The sequence below is a fragment of the Gymnoscopelus microlampas genome, assembly GCF_963454915.1.
Source record: "Gymnoscopelus microlampas genome assembly, chromosome: 14".
Taxonomy (NCBI): domain Eukaryota; kingdom Metazoa; phylum Chordata; class Actinopteri; order Myctophiformes; family Myctophidae; genus Gymnoscopelus; species Gymnoscopelus microlampas.
The window spans coordinates 48,214,441-48,227,042 of record NC_139951.1 but is presented as its reverse complement, the minus strand read 5'-3'; the positions used below and the strand labels follow the sequence as shown (position 1 = coordinate 48,227,042).

Here is a 12,602-nt window from a genome sequence, read left to right as displayed (position 1 = left end):
CATAGAACAGGTCTGGTAGGGACTAGGGTTCTGATCCAACATAGAACAGGTCTGGTAGGGACTAGGGTTCTGATCCAACATAGAACAGACATAAGGGGGGGCATTCCTGAGATGGCTTTAAAAATAAACAGATAGCAGTGCTTATCACGCCTCTCAGAGAGAGAGGATAAGCCTGTGTTCAATAGAGTGTACAGTGATGGGTGGTTTGAGAACCATTACTATACTGTATGTATGCAATACAGTGTGTGTGATTGAATTTGTGTTTTATAAAAAGTTATACCTATATATCTACCGTATATTCTGTAGATGAGTGCATCTTATTACCATATTTACTATAGATTTGTGCATGTCAGTTTTTGATCAGTTTTTATCAATGAAGCCCTGATTAAGACCTTAGTGGTCCAAACACGTCGGCTATTGTAATGATTTAACAAGGATAATAAAGGCTTTTAAACATATTTAATTCCTTTGTTGACTTTCTCAGTTTGGAGTTCCTGGAGAGCTTTGTTCCCTGTCCTGTTTGTTTAACAGTTTGAACTTCTTCTTTATTTTATTTATGAATGAACTGAGTCCAAGATGCCACAGTCCTGTCAGAGTGGTGTCTCTGTATTCATACATGTTGTCCATTGTCACTAGTGTAGAGCAGTGGTTCCCAAACTGGGGGGTCGGGACCCCCAGGGTGGTCCCCAAATTATTTATTGAAATTAGCTTAACTAGATGTCAGGGCCTGACATCTGACCCTGACATCTAGTAAACATTGTAGTAAACATTCTAAACATTCTTGGAGTACCTCAGTGATGACTTTATCCGTGAGGAAGCCACTGCACAGCAGTGCTCTACAGATGCAGTAGACAAAGCATTTATACACAATCAGGTGCTTCTTGCAATTGATGATGAGCTGTCACAAATGGGAAGTAGTCTAGCATCTCCATGTGGTAATATCAACGGATAGGCTGCTGGGTCATACATAGGGTGGATTTCATGACTCTGTGTAGTCTCTCTGTGGTTAGGTGCATCGGCGACGGCGACCTTTGCTGGCCTAATCACTCTGCACACACGTCATGCGAAGTCCGGCCCCTCTGGCCTCTCCTCTCCTCTCGGCTCCTCTCCTCTCCTTTTTTTATTTTTTTTATTTTTTTAGCGGTGCTAGCCGCTCTATACCTTTAGGTATAGAGCGGATATTAGCCCTCTATGCCTGGCTTTTGCGTCAACGTTCTGATTGGTCAGCCTCGCCAACGTTCTGATTGGTCAGGTGCGCCAACGTTCTGATTGGTCAGGTGCGTCAACGTTCTGATTGGTCAGGTGCGCCAACGTTCTGATTGGTCACTATTCATGACATCACTATGTTACTATTCATGACATCACTATGATGTCATGATTGGTCAGGTGCGCCAACGTTCTGATTGGTCAGGTGCGTCAACGTTCTGATTGGTCAGGTGCGCCAACGTTCTGATTGGTCACTATTCATGACATCACTATGTTACTATTCATGACATCACTATGATGTCATGAATATAGAATTAGATGTCTATATAAACAATGACTAAATAAACAATGAGTAATATCTAGAAATATCTAATAATTTCATTTTATTATTCATTTGGCTAAAGTCTCCTTCTAGGTAAGTTATTTAAAGTTAGATCCTCAATTTAACTTTATCTGTCCAAGATTCTTCCAATGGAAGCCTTGAAATAAATTGACAGAGAATTAATATTGTTTCTCTAGTAGAAACAAATATCTATGACAAAATATATCAAAGGCGCCGCTACCTTCACACAGGTGTGATTTTTATTAAGCTTTTGCAGATACAGGCTTTATGAAAAAAACATTCAAAGAACCTATCACTGATCTGCAGCTACTCAGTCAGGGGTATGTATAAACTGAATGTTTGATGATTTAATGTCCTTGAGCTTCATGGGATTACAGTCACATACTACTGAGGAGGTGTTTGTTCAGCCTCTTCTTAAAGGCATGAATACTACTTGATGTAATGTCTCCAACAACCGCAGGGGGGAGGCTGTTCCATGTTGTGATAGCAGAGTGGAGAAAGCTCCTATCAAGGCATTTGGTGTTTGACTTGAGGATGGTCAGAGCGTGGCTTGGTAGTACCCTCCGGGTGATACGACCTGGGATGTGAGCTTGGGGTAGCAGTGCTTTGAGATCCACAGGACAGCTGGGAGTATGCATCTTATAAAGAACAGTTGTTGTTGCAACTGTTCGACGATGACTCAGCTTACTGATGGCATATTGCTGTAGGGCAAGGTCCTCTCCTCTGCTCTCCTCTCCTCCCTCCCCGCTTTGCTTTGAGGCCCTAACCTCTAGTCCCTAACCTCTAGTCCCTAACCTCTAGTCCCGACCTCCCAACCTCGGTCATGTGATAAAGAGGTCAGACTTCCTTTATCTGGTTGTACCAGAGATAGTTTTCTTTTCCGTGGCATGGCTCTGTAAGAGATATTTATGAACCAGGACGGCGACCTTTGCTGGCCTAGTCACTCTGCACACACGTCATGCGAAGTCCGGCCCCTCTGGCCTCTCCTCTCCTCTCCTCCCTCCCCGCTTTGCTTTGCGGCCCTAATAGCCCTCACGTGATAAAGAGGTCAGACTTCCTGTATCTGGTTGCTATGGCAACCTGCCAGATCAGGCCGAGGGTCTGATAGGAGAATCAATCAAGCCGAGAGTCTTATCACTGATGGAGGTGAGGTAAGATGCCTAAAACGTAGCCATAGCTCTGATCAACAGTCTGTGGCGGGTCTTGGAGGCATGTGGAGTGATCCTGTGCTTGCGAATCCCGGACGAACTTTCGGAGCTTTTGTCAATTATATAGTAGTAAGATGTGCAACATTGTTTTCTCACTCAACAGTAAACAAACCAACATACAGTATAAGTGTGTATACAGGGTATCTGCACATTTATAAAGTGACAATTTAATGACTTTGTAAATGCTGTCAAGTTTAAGTCATTGTTATATTTTTCTGTATTTGTCCTTGTGGTGACTGACTCTTGTCTCTTGGGGGCGCTCTAAGTGTGTTCTATGTGTTGTAAGTTTCCAATTATGTGTCATTTGTTACATCTGTGTCTGTAATTAAGTTTTGTATTCTACACCTGTTGTGGTTGAGAGGAGAGAAGCAGTCTCATTCAACTGAGAGAGAGCACTCTGTGTAGAAGAAGAGCTGGATAGAAGAGAGTAAAATAAAAGAAAGTAAAGTAAAATAAAAGAAAGTAAAGTAAAATAGATGAAAGAAAGTAAAGTAAAATAGGTGAAAGAAAGTAAAGCAGAGAAAATAAAAAAAATCAAGAAAGACTGAAGTATCCCCCCCCATTCGTGTGCAAGCAGTCAAAGTGGTCAGTATCTGTCTGTGAGTCTTATTGTAAAAGTCATTTATATTAATCTAAATGTAAGAATATACAAGTTAATGTTTAGTTTTTTGTCTTGTCTGTATGTACCGTCAGTTCTACAGTGTTTTGGTGTTCTCGGTAAATAAACAGCAGTAAAAGGAACGAGTCTCACATGCAATGAATGGGTGGCTGTGGTACAGACTTTTAAGACCATTTTAATACCAAATTGTCAAATATTACATAAGAAAGAGGCAAATATTGAGAAAAAAAGTCAGTGATGTGCTGAGAGTCGTCTGGAAGTTGAGAGTGACTCTCTATCAACTTAATCCTGGGGAGGAAATGTATCCGGAGGGTCATCCTGTGGTCATTGAGGGGTTCCAGGGGGTCAGGAGGTTAGACCTGGGGTCATTTAGGGGTTCCAGGGGGTCAGGAGGTTAGACCTGGGGTCATTGAGGGGGTTCCAGGGGGTCAGGAGGTTAGACCTGCCATTGAGGGGTCAATGTGGGCGTCCTTCACATGAAAATGTTTGAGAACCACTCATAAGACGTAAACCAGACATTGATGGTAAATTGTGTTACATTCATAGATTGTTTCCATGCATCAACATTTAATCCAGAAAATAATATTTAACAACATTTATAATATAAACATGGATCTGCAGCAATTAAAGCAAACCCTAATCTCATGACTGAAAGGTTTTGTTTGGCCAACGTCCCAAAGTGTGATCTGTGAGGAAAAAACAAAACACAAATACATGTTTTGTATTTGTTGATGACATGTCATGTCATCAACAAATACAAAACATATGTACAAAGGAGAAAAAGGAAAATGTCGGCAGAGGATAACACCACCTTTCTATGGGAAAAATGCATTTACCTCCCTTTGTGGTCTCCTGATAGGTGTGTTTTCAGGCCAGTTTTGAAAGCAGCCAGTAATCCACAGTTTTGGGTGCATTTCTCCTTTCCGACATGTCGCCTTTCCGACGTTGACGAACCCTATACCTAACCTCAACCGCACGCGGAAGCCACTAGTCAGAGTGGTGAGATGTCGGAATGGAAGGAGCACCCCCACAGTTTTTAATGGATAGAGCGTTCCACATTTTGGTGGCAGAGTCGTAGAATGAGAATTTTCCCATGTTTGTTCTAAAGGTGGGCGATGCCAGATCATGGTCGCTCCCTCTAGTGTTGTAGCTGTGGGAGTCACTCACTTTGGAGAAGTAGTTGTCAGACATGTGGGTATTTGAGGGCAATTAATACCCCTTTGACTATCTTAAATACAATTTTTAATTGCTTAACCCTGTCTTCTTCTACCCTTAGCCATCCCAGACCAGTAGCAACATGTGTTGGAATCAGGTGGGTCATGGGCTTTAGGCCGAGAAGCAGGGGCGCAGCCATGGGCTGAGGCCCACCCACATAGAAAGCTGGCCCACCCAATCGATTTTGCAAAAAAAAAAAAAAATTGGAAATATTTTTTTCTTATAGTTTTTTATAGTTTTAGTGACATTGAGAGGTTGGAGAATCAAGAGGTGCAAGCATAGTCAAAGTGGCATTATGTATGGGTTTAAAGTGGTAGTCTACAACTGATTGTGATACTATATTAGGATCTCATTTTGCTGGGGACCCCCTGAAACCCCCTCAGTTACTCCTGTGGGTCCCCGACTCCCCGGACCCCACTTTGAGAACCAGTGGATTAACAAACTGCTTGAGTGTGAGCTTGTAGATCTGCTATTTTCAGGGACAACAGGACAGTTCATCACACTGACCACAGGGTGTCAGTGTTACTCTTTGGAATGACTAAATGAGGGCTCATCAATGTGTCTGTACACTGATAAATGTGTGTGTGGCAAATATTTGATTAAATAACTTAATACGAAAACCCTGTTTTCATTGTAATCTTATTTTATTCATAATGAAAGCACTGACTGTACTGATAAGTTACTGAAAACACGGAATGGACCATGCTGCATTGATGCATGTATACAGTCAGTATACAGTGAATAGAATGGACCATGCTGCATTGATGCATGTACAGTATCCAGTCAGTATACAGTGAATAGAATGGATGTTGCATTGATGCATGTATACAGTCAATATACAGTGAATAGAATGGACCATGCTGCATTGATGCATGTACAGTATCCAGTCGGTATACAGTGAATAGAATGGATGTTGCATTGATGCATGTATACAGTCAATATACAGTGAATAGAATGGACCATGTTGCATTGATGCATGTATACAGTCAGTATACAGTGAATAGAATGGACCATGTTGCATTAATGCATGTATACAGTCAGTATACAGTGAATAGAATGGACCATGCTGCATTGATGCATGTATACAGTCAGTATACAGTGAATAGAATGGATGTTGCATTGATGCATGTATACAGTCAATATACAGTGAATAGAATGGACCATGTTGCATTGATGCATGTATACAGTCAGTATACAGTGAATAGAATGGACCATGTTGCATTGATGCATGTATACAGTCAGTATACAGTGAATAGAATGGACCATGTTGCATTGATGCATGTATACAGTCAGTATACAGTGAATAGAATGGACCATGCTGCATTGATGCATGTATACAGTCAGTATACAGTGAATAGAATGGACCATGTTGCATTGATGCATGCATACAGTCAGTATACAGTGAATAGAATGGACCATGTTGCATTGATGCATGTATACAGTCAGTATACAGTGAATAGAATGGACCATGTTGCATTGATGTATGTATACAGTCAGTATACAGTGAATAGAATGGACCATGCTGCATTGATGCATGCATACAGTCAGTATACAGTGAATAGAATGGACCATGCTGCATTGATGCATGTATACAGTCAGTATACAGTGAATAGAATGGACCATGCTGCATTGATGCATGTATACAGTCAGTATACAGTGAATAGAATGGACCATGTTGCATTGATGTATGTATACAGTCAGTATACAGTGAATAGAATGGACCATGCTGCATTGATGCATGCATACAGTCAGTATACAGTGAATAGAATGGACCATGCTGCATTGATGCATGTATACAGTCAGTATACAGTGAATAGAATGGACCATGCTGCATTGATGCATGTATACAGTCAGTATACAGTGAATAGAATGGACCATGTTGCATTGATGCATGCATACAGTCAGTATACAGTGAATAGAATGGAACATGTTGCATTGATGCATGCATACAGTCAGTATACAGTGAATAGTGAATACTCTTCCTTACATCCCCTTCATCTCTCTTCTCCTCCTCCCCTTGGTTGTGTGGGTTCATGTCCCATCGGTGCAATTGTAATTAACACTGTACGGAACTACGGACTCACGCTCTAGTAAGGCCTGCCGCTAGTTTTGTGCTAGTTACGGAAAACCAGTAACTAGTTACCATTACTAGTTACTTCATTTAAAAGTAACTCAGTTACTTTACTAGTTACTTACACCAAAAGGTAATGCGTTACTGTGAAAAGTGACCTTTTAGTTACTTTAAAAAAAAAGGGCTCCCATTATTGCCCTTATAGCGTTCATTTCAGTACTGTTATTGCATTGGAGAATAATACAATCTGTTGATCAACTTGACATGCATTTGCATCACTGAACTCTGCTAAGCAATGTGGTCTATACCAGGGGTCGCGCTATAGGATTGTATTCTGCTGGTCCCAATGTCCGGAATGATTCAAATTTATCAGACATCTTATAAAAAATACCGGTCATAATTATGTTTAAGCATTAACTACAAGCAGGTGCGTAAATACAGCCTAACACGTAGGCCTACTGTACAGCATTATATTTTGGATTGAGCTATTTGAACATGAACCATGAAGAACGAGTAATATACACATTTTATATACAGTAGCAGGGTCATCTTGCACAAATACATTAATTACCTACACTACCATTTGCGCCTGGCAATCTCTGCTTCTCACCCTGACTTGCATGTTAAATGATGGCTTTTCCCCTTAAAAATAATCGATCATTTCAGGAGCAAGAGCTTCAAAATCTCTTCTAAATCTAGTCAACAAGGCCTGCAGTAGGCTATGCACTGGAACATGTGCATGACATTATTTCAGTAAACTAAAAACATGGGAAATGTTAGAGGGAGTAATAGCCATGGATACATGACGGTCGACTGTCACGACCGTCATGGATGAACTTCAACCTGGTGTTTGCACTTTCTCCATTTATGGCCCGTACACCTACATAAACATTCATATTTCAAATAGAAAGTGCTTATCCCATGGCCACGGATGTTACATGTATATGCGGGCTCTCAGAAGTACCTGTATCATCCGTATTGTTCAATAAAAAGCATTTTAATCTGATCGGTGGCCATTTTCTCCATATGCTTTCAACTGAGTGACCCTATCGGTTGGTAGGTGTATTGCGCTCCAATACATTATGAGAAAATGGCCACTGATCGGATTAAAATGCTTTTCATTGAACAATACAGAATATACAGGTACTTTTGAGAGTCCCGTGCATGACTGTAACATCCGTGGCCATGGGGTAAGCACTTTATATACGTTTATATAGATGTATGGACCGTAAATGGAGAAAGTGCAAACACCAGGTTGAAGGTGATCCTTGACTGTAACAGGAGTTTTCATGTACCACAGGGACTGCAGTAGCAGTTAATAAATAGAGGAACAAATGAATGAATATACTTTAACGTGCGGAATCCGAAACAGGCATCGCTGTGATTCAGAATTTTGTTACGATTGTGGTGATTAGTAGCCTATTATTGACACCGCCTGGGCGAGTGAGTCGTGTAACTTTCCCGACGTTAAGCTGTGTGTGTTCAACAACACAGCCATGAAGCCTTGCAGTTTGAGTGTAGATTTCAGCTTGGGAAAAGCAGCCTCCAACGGGTTTGGGTACTTGGTTCATAGTCACCATTGCGTTATCGTGGTATTCCTAGTGCCAGAAACACACACACGCTGTTAAGAGAGAGAGAAAGAAAGAACAAGAGAGAGAGATAGAGAGCTTGCAAAGTCGCTCACAGCGCATCACCACATGTGACACAGACTGGTGTAAAGTACATTTACTCAAGTACTGTACTTCAGTCACTGTTCGCCTCGCTGTATATATAAATACTATATAAAAAATAACGGAGTAACGCACCATGTAGTAACGGTAACTGAGTTACTGAATTAAAAAAAGAATGCGTTAGAGTACTAGTTACTGAAAAAGGTAACGGTGTTCTCCCGCTCCCACTTCAAGTTCCATGGTCTGTTATTACGGACCCCCAGCTGCAGATCAAGAGCGGATCTGGTGCAGCGGATTTGGTACAGTGCTCAGGTCATGGACCTGGTGAGACGAAGGAGGAGCCCGGCCAGGAGGCCACCCACAGAGCCCAGTCCCTCCATGTGCCAGAGCCTCCCTGTGTTCAGGCAGAGTAGTTCCGGAGAAGCGGACTGAGAGGCCCTGTCTTTCCCTATAGGACTGACCGTGGGTAGCTACCTGGGATGTAAGTTGGGGCTTGATCAACCCTGGCTACTAGGTCACCTGGGCGAGGGTGTACTGTATGTTGCGAGACCCGAAACCCTATGACCAGGGGTGCACATAACTGGTGCGCAGGTGCGCATGCGCACTCAAAATAAAAAATGCGCACCACATCAGCCGACGCGAGGCGCTTTTGCGCACCAACAGCTGGGACAGGAATTTCCAAGCTTTTATTTTTTAGCAAAACTAAAAAATAAAAGCCTGGAGATCGAGGCTAGGAATTTACTTCCTGAAGCCACACTCACACAATCACTCTAAAGCACCCGTCGGCCCCATGTACAGCCATTAGGCACAGGGGTAGAGATATGACTCGCGTCGCCTCGCATCGCCTCGCATTGCCTCGCTGCGTGCACGCAGCCAGCAGCGGCTGTTAGAGGCACTCGTCACCGATGATGAACGCACCGTAATGGTGCAAAATATGCCGTGAACGTCCCAATCTGGCGGATAAAATCAGCGCAGCAGCACAGGGCACCAACCTTGGGGGCTTTACCTAACAGGAATTTAGAAGCAGAGCGTCCTTTTTTTCTCGTTGACAAAACTGCCCGGTGGGCACCGTGCTGAACACCCCCCCCCGCCCCCCCCCCCCCCCGTTGACAAAACGGGACGGGACCATGCGCACCAAGTCACATCTCCAGGTGCTCTTCTGCGTACCAGACCCAGTACCAGATCACACAGCTGAGCTAGCTACCCATAATCACTTTGTATGCGCGCTGCGTGCGTCCCGAATCCCGACGTGTCTGTGAGACTGTGTGTGTGTGTGTGTGTGTGCGCATCTGACGAAGGGGGAGAGGAGGGGGAGCTCACCTCCTACCAAGTGAGCCAGGAGGTAACGATGTCCAGCCCGGGTCCTCCTGCGTCTCCAGCGGCGACGGCAGAGGCTCCTAGCCAGGCAAAGGAGTCCACTGAACCCATCACGACCATCCTGAAGCGGGCGATCTCCAGATCCGGCCTGGAGCAGCCCATGGAGGACGTGAGAGTAGCCATCGGGCCCCCATGCCGGGGTTCCAAGGTCTGTCACCCCTCCCTCCCCGACAAGTCGAGTCCAAACTACTGCCCGAGGCTGAAGGAGTCCGAGGGGCCTTGCACTTCTCGTGGCAGAAAGGGAGGATGGAGCCGGAGAGGCTGGGCTTCGCGGTGAAGAACCTCACCGGTGCGGACCTGGGGGTCGTGGGCCTCCCTCCCATGGACCCTACCCTGGCAAGCGCCATCGAACAGGCGAAGGGCGGTTCCGTGAAACAAGGCCCGGAGGACAGGCCCGTCTTCGCGAACCGTGCCAAGAGGGCGCACACTGACTTGCTGAACACACTGTACAAAGCCTCGGGCTCGGCTGCAGAGCCGTTCAACACGGTGTCGCTTCTCCAGGGTTCAGCCCGCCGCAAGACTTAAAGAGCTGGTGGCAAAACCCCTGCTGGAGACAAAGCCTGCGTCGGTGGTCCGCGCTGAATGGGTGGAGGATGCGAAAGAGCTCGAGAGACTGGTGCAAATTGCAATCCTCTGGACCTGCCACGGGCTGATGTGGACCGGCCGGGCCATGGCCCTCACCGCAGACCTTGAGAGGGTCAAATGGCTAGACCTCGCCACGGAGTGTAAGGCAATCTTGTCCACGGGACTACTCGCCCTTCCACTCAAGGCCAACAATCTGTTCGACACCGCTGCGGATTTGATCACCAAAACGCAGGCAGAGGAGAAGCAGAGGCAGGAGACAGCCGCAGGTCTCCTCACCCCCGCCGCCCCTGCTACGGCTAGGCGTGCCAGCAAGGGGCTTTGGCTCGTGGCCTAGCGCAATGGAAGGCTTGCAAACCGAACCCCTGGGTGCTGTGCACGGTCCAGAAGGGTCGGACCAAGCCGCCTAAACGCTGAGGGAAGAGGGTTTGTTGCTACTGAGCAAAGGCGCAATCAGAGAATTATCCCCAGATCGGAACCCGATGGGTTTCTATTTGGTATATTTCCTGGTGAAAAAGAAAGGGGGGGGCGTAAGACCTATTCTGAACCTGAAGGGTTTGAACAGATTTCTGAAGGTGTTCGAATTTCGAATGCTAACAACGGCCACGTTGTTACGCTCGATACGGCAGGGGAATTGGTGGACGAGTTTGGACCTCAACGATGCCTACTTTCACGTCCCAATCTACTCCCCGCACCGGTAGTTCCTGGGCTTCGGCTTCAGAACCACAGTGTACGAATACACGGTGCTCCCGTTCGACAGGTCACTGAGCCCTCGGGTTTTCGTGGAATGCACGGACGTGGCTTTAACGCCGCTGCGACGGCAGGGTCTCCGCCTGGCGACGATAGCCGGCATCCGGGCATGTGTGCGCTCTTTACGCGCAGGGCGCAGAGTCACGTGCAGTGCATGCACGCAAGCGGCGGGTCTCAGGGCCTCGGCCATACACCTGTTTCATGTGGGCAGATTCCCCAGGAGACCTTTCCAGAGGTGGATGTGGGCTCTGAGGATCCAGCACACCATGGGCTCTCGATGGGTGCTCCTGTCACCCCGGTGTGCGATGACACCGCAACCGTGGTCACAGGCGCCCTTCCTGTCCAGGAAATTCTAGAGCCGCATCGTGGGGTATCATGTCCTGGCCAGAATGGACAATACCACAACGAGGTGCTGTGTAAACAAACAAGGAGGCTTGGGTTCCCTTGTGTTGGACAACTTGGCACGCGAGCTGACACTCTGGAGCGTGTCGCGCACAGCTCCGCTGCGCGCCTCCCAGGTACCGGGCCTCCTGAACAGCAGGGCGGGCCTGCTGTCCAGGGGCGGACTTTGGTACGGGGAATGGCCACTCAACCCCCGGGTTGCGGACCTGATTTGGGCCCGGTTAGGCCGGGCTCAAGTAGTCTTGCTTGCGTCCAGAAAGAACACAAAGTGATCACGGTTCTTCTCGATGGGGCGCAAGGGCCTCTCCTTGGAGGTAGTTGCTCTGGCGCACGGCACTCCTCCTCTCCTCTATAACAAGCCGTGGCCTCCCCCGCTGTTCAGAGGCCTTCTGAGACAAGGCGGGGACGAGGTGTTTCACGAGCACCCCCAGGAGCTAGGTCTGGGGTCTGGCCCGTGAACGAGCGAGCTTGAGCTCGCAGGGGCTGCCCCCTGATGTGGTGGCCACCATTCAGGGGGCCAGGGCAGGTTCCACAAGGTCTCAGTATGACATCAGATGGAACATGTTTGAGTCCTGGTGCCTGGAACGGTCGCCTCCAGTGGTGGCTTTCCAGGCGCTTGTGGCCAGTGTCCTGGTTTTCCTACAGGACAGGTTGAACCAGGACCTGGCTTTCTCCGCCATCATCATCTGGCGGTGGTGCTGGACGCACTCTGCCTTCCCCCTTTTGAGCCTCTTGAGACTGTGGATCTGAGGATCGCTAGTCTCAAAACGGTTCTCCTGGTGGCCCTGTGTACAGCTAAACGCGTTGGCGACATGCAGGCGCTCTCGGTGAGCTCGGACTGCATGTGGTTGTCAGGCGACGGCAGGAGGGTTTTGGCCGTGGGTCGTCTCAGCTGTTCGTCTTCAATGGCCGGTCTGGTCAGAGGAAGGCTGTGGCTAGACCAACCCTCTCCAGATGGATCGTGGAGGCGATTCGGTTGGCCTACGAGAGTAGTGGGACTGAGGTCCCGGTAGGACTCAGGGCCCACTCTACTCGGGGTGTATCTGCATCTTGGGCTCTCTACAAGGGGGTGCCGATGCAGGAGATGTGCTCTGCGGCGAACTGGTCGTCTCCTTCGACCTTTGCGGCCTTCTACAGCCTGGTCGTGGCGGCATCTGAG

General features: G+C 46.9%; 2 protein-coding genes across 4 annotated transcripts in view; both read left to right on the top strand.

The window, feature by feature from the left end:
• Positions 1-12,602, top strand: part of LOC311060821 (mamu class II histocompatibility antigen, DR alpha chain-like) — a 72,435-nt gene that overhangs the window by 10,480 nt on the left and 49,353 nt on the right. The window lies entirely within an intron of this gene.
• LOC311060816 (H-2 class II histocompatibility antigen, E-S beta chain-like) overlaps positions 1-12,602 on the top strand; it is a 45,274-nt gene that overhangs the window by 5,384 nt on the left and 27,288 nt on the right. The gene's annotated exons all lie outside the window — the stretch shown is intronic.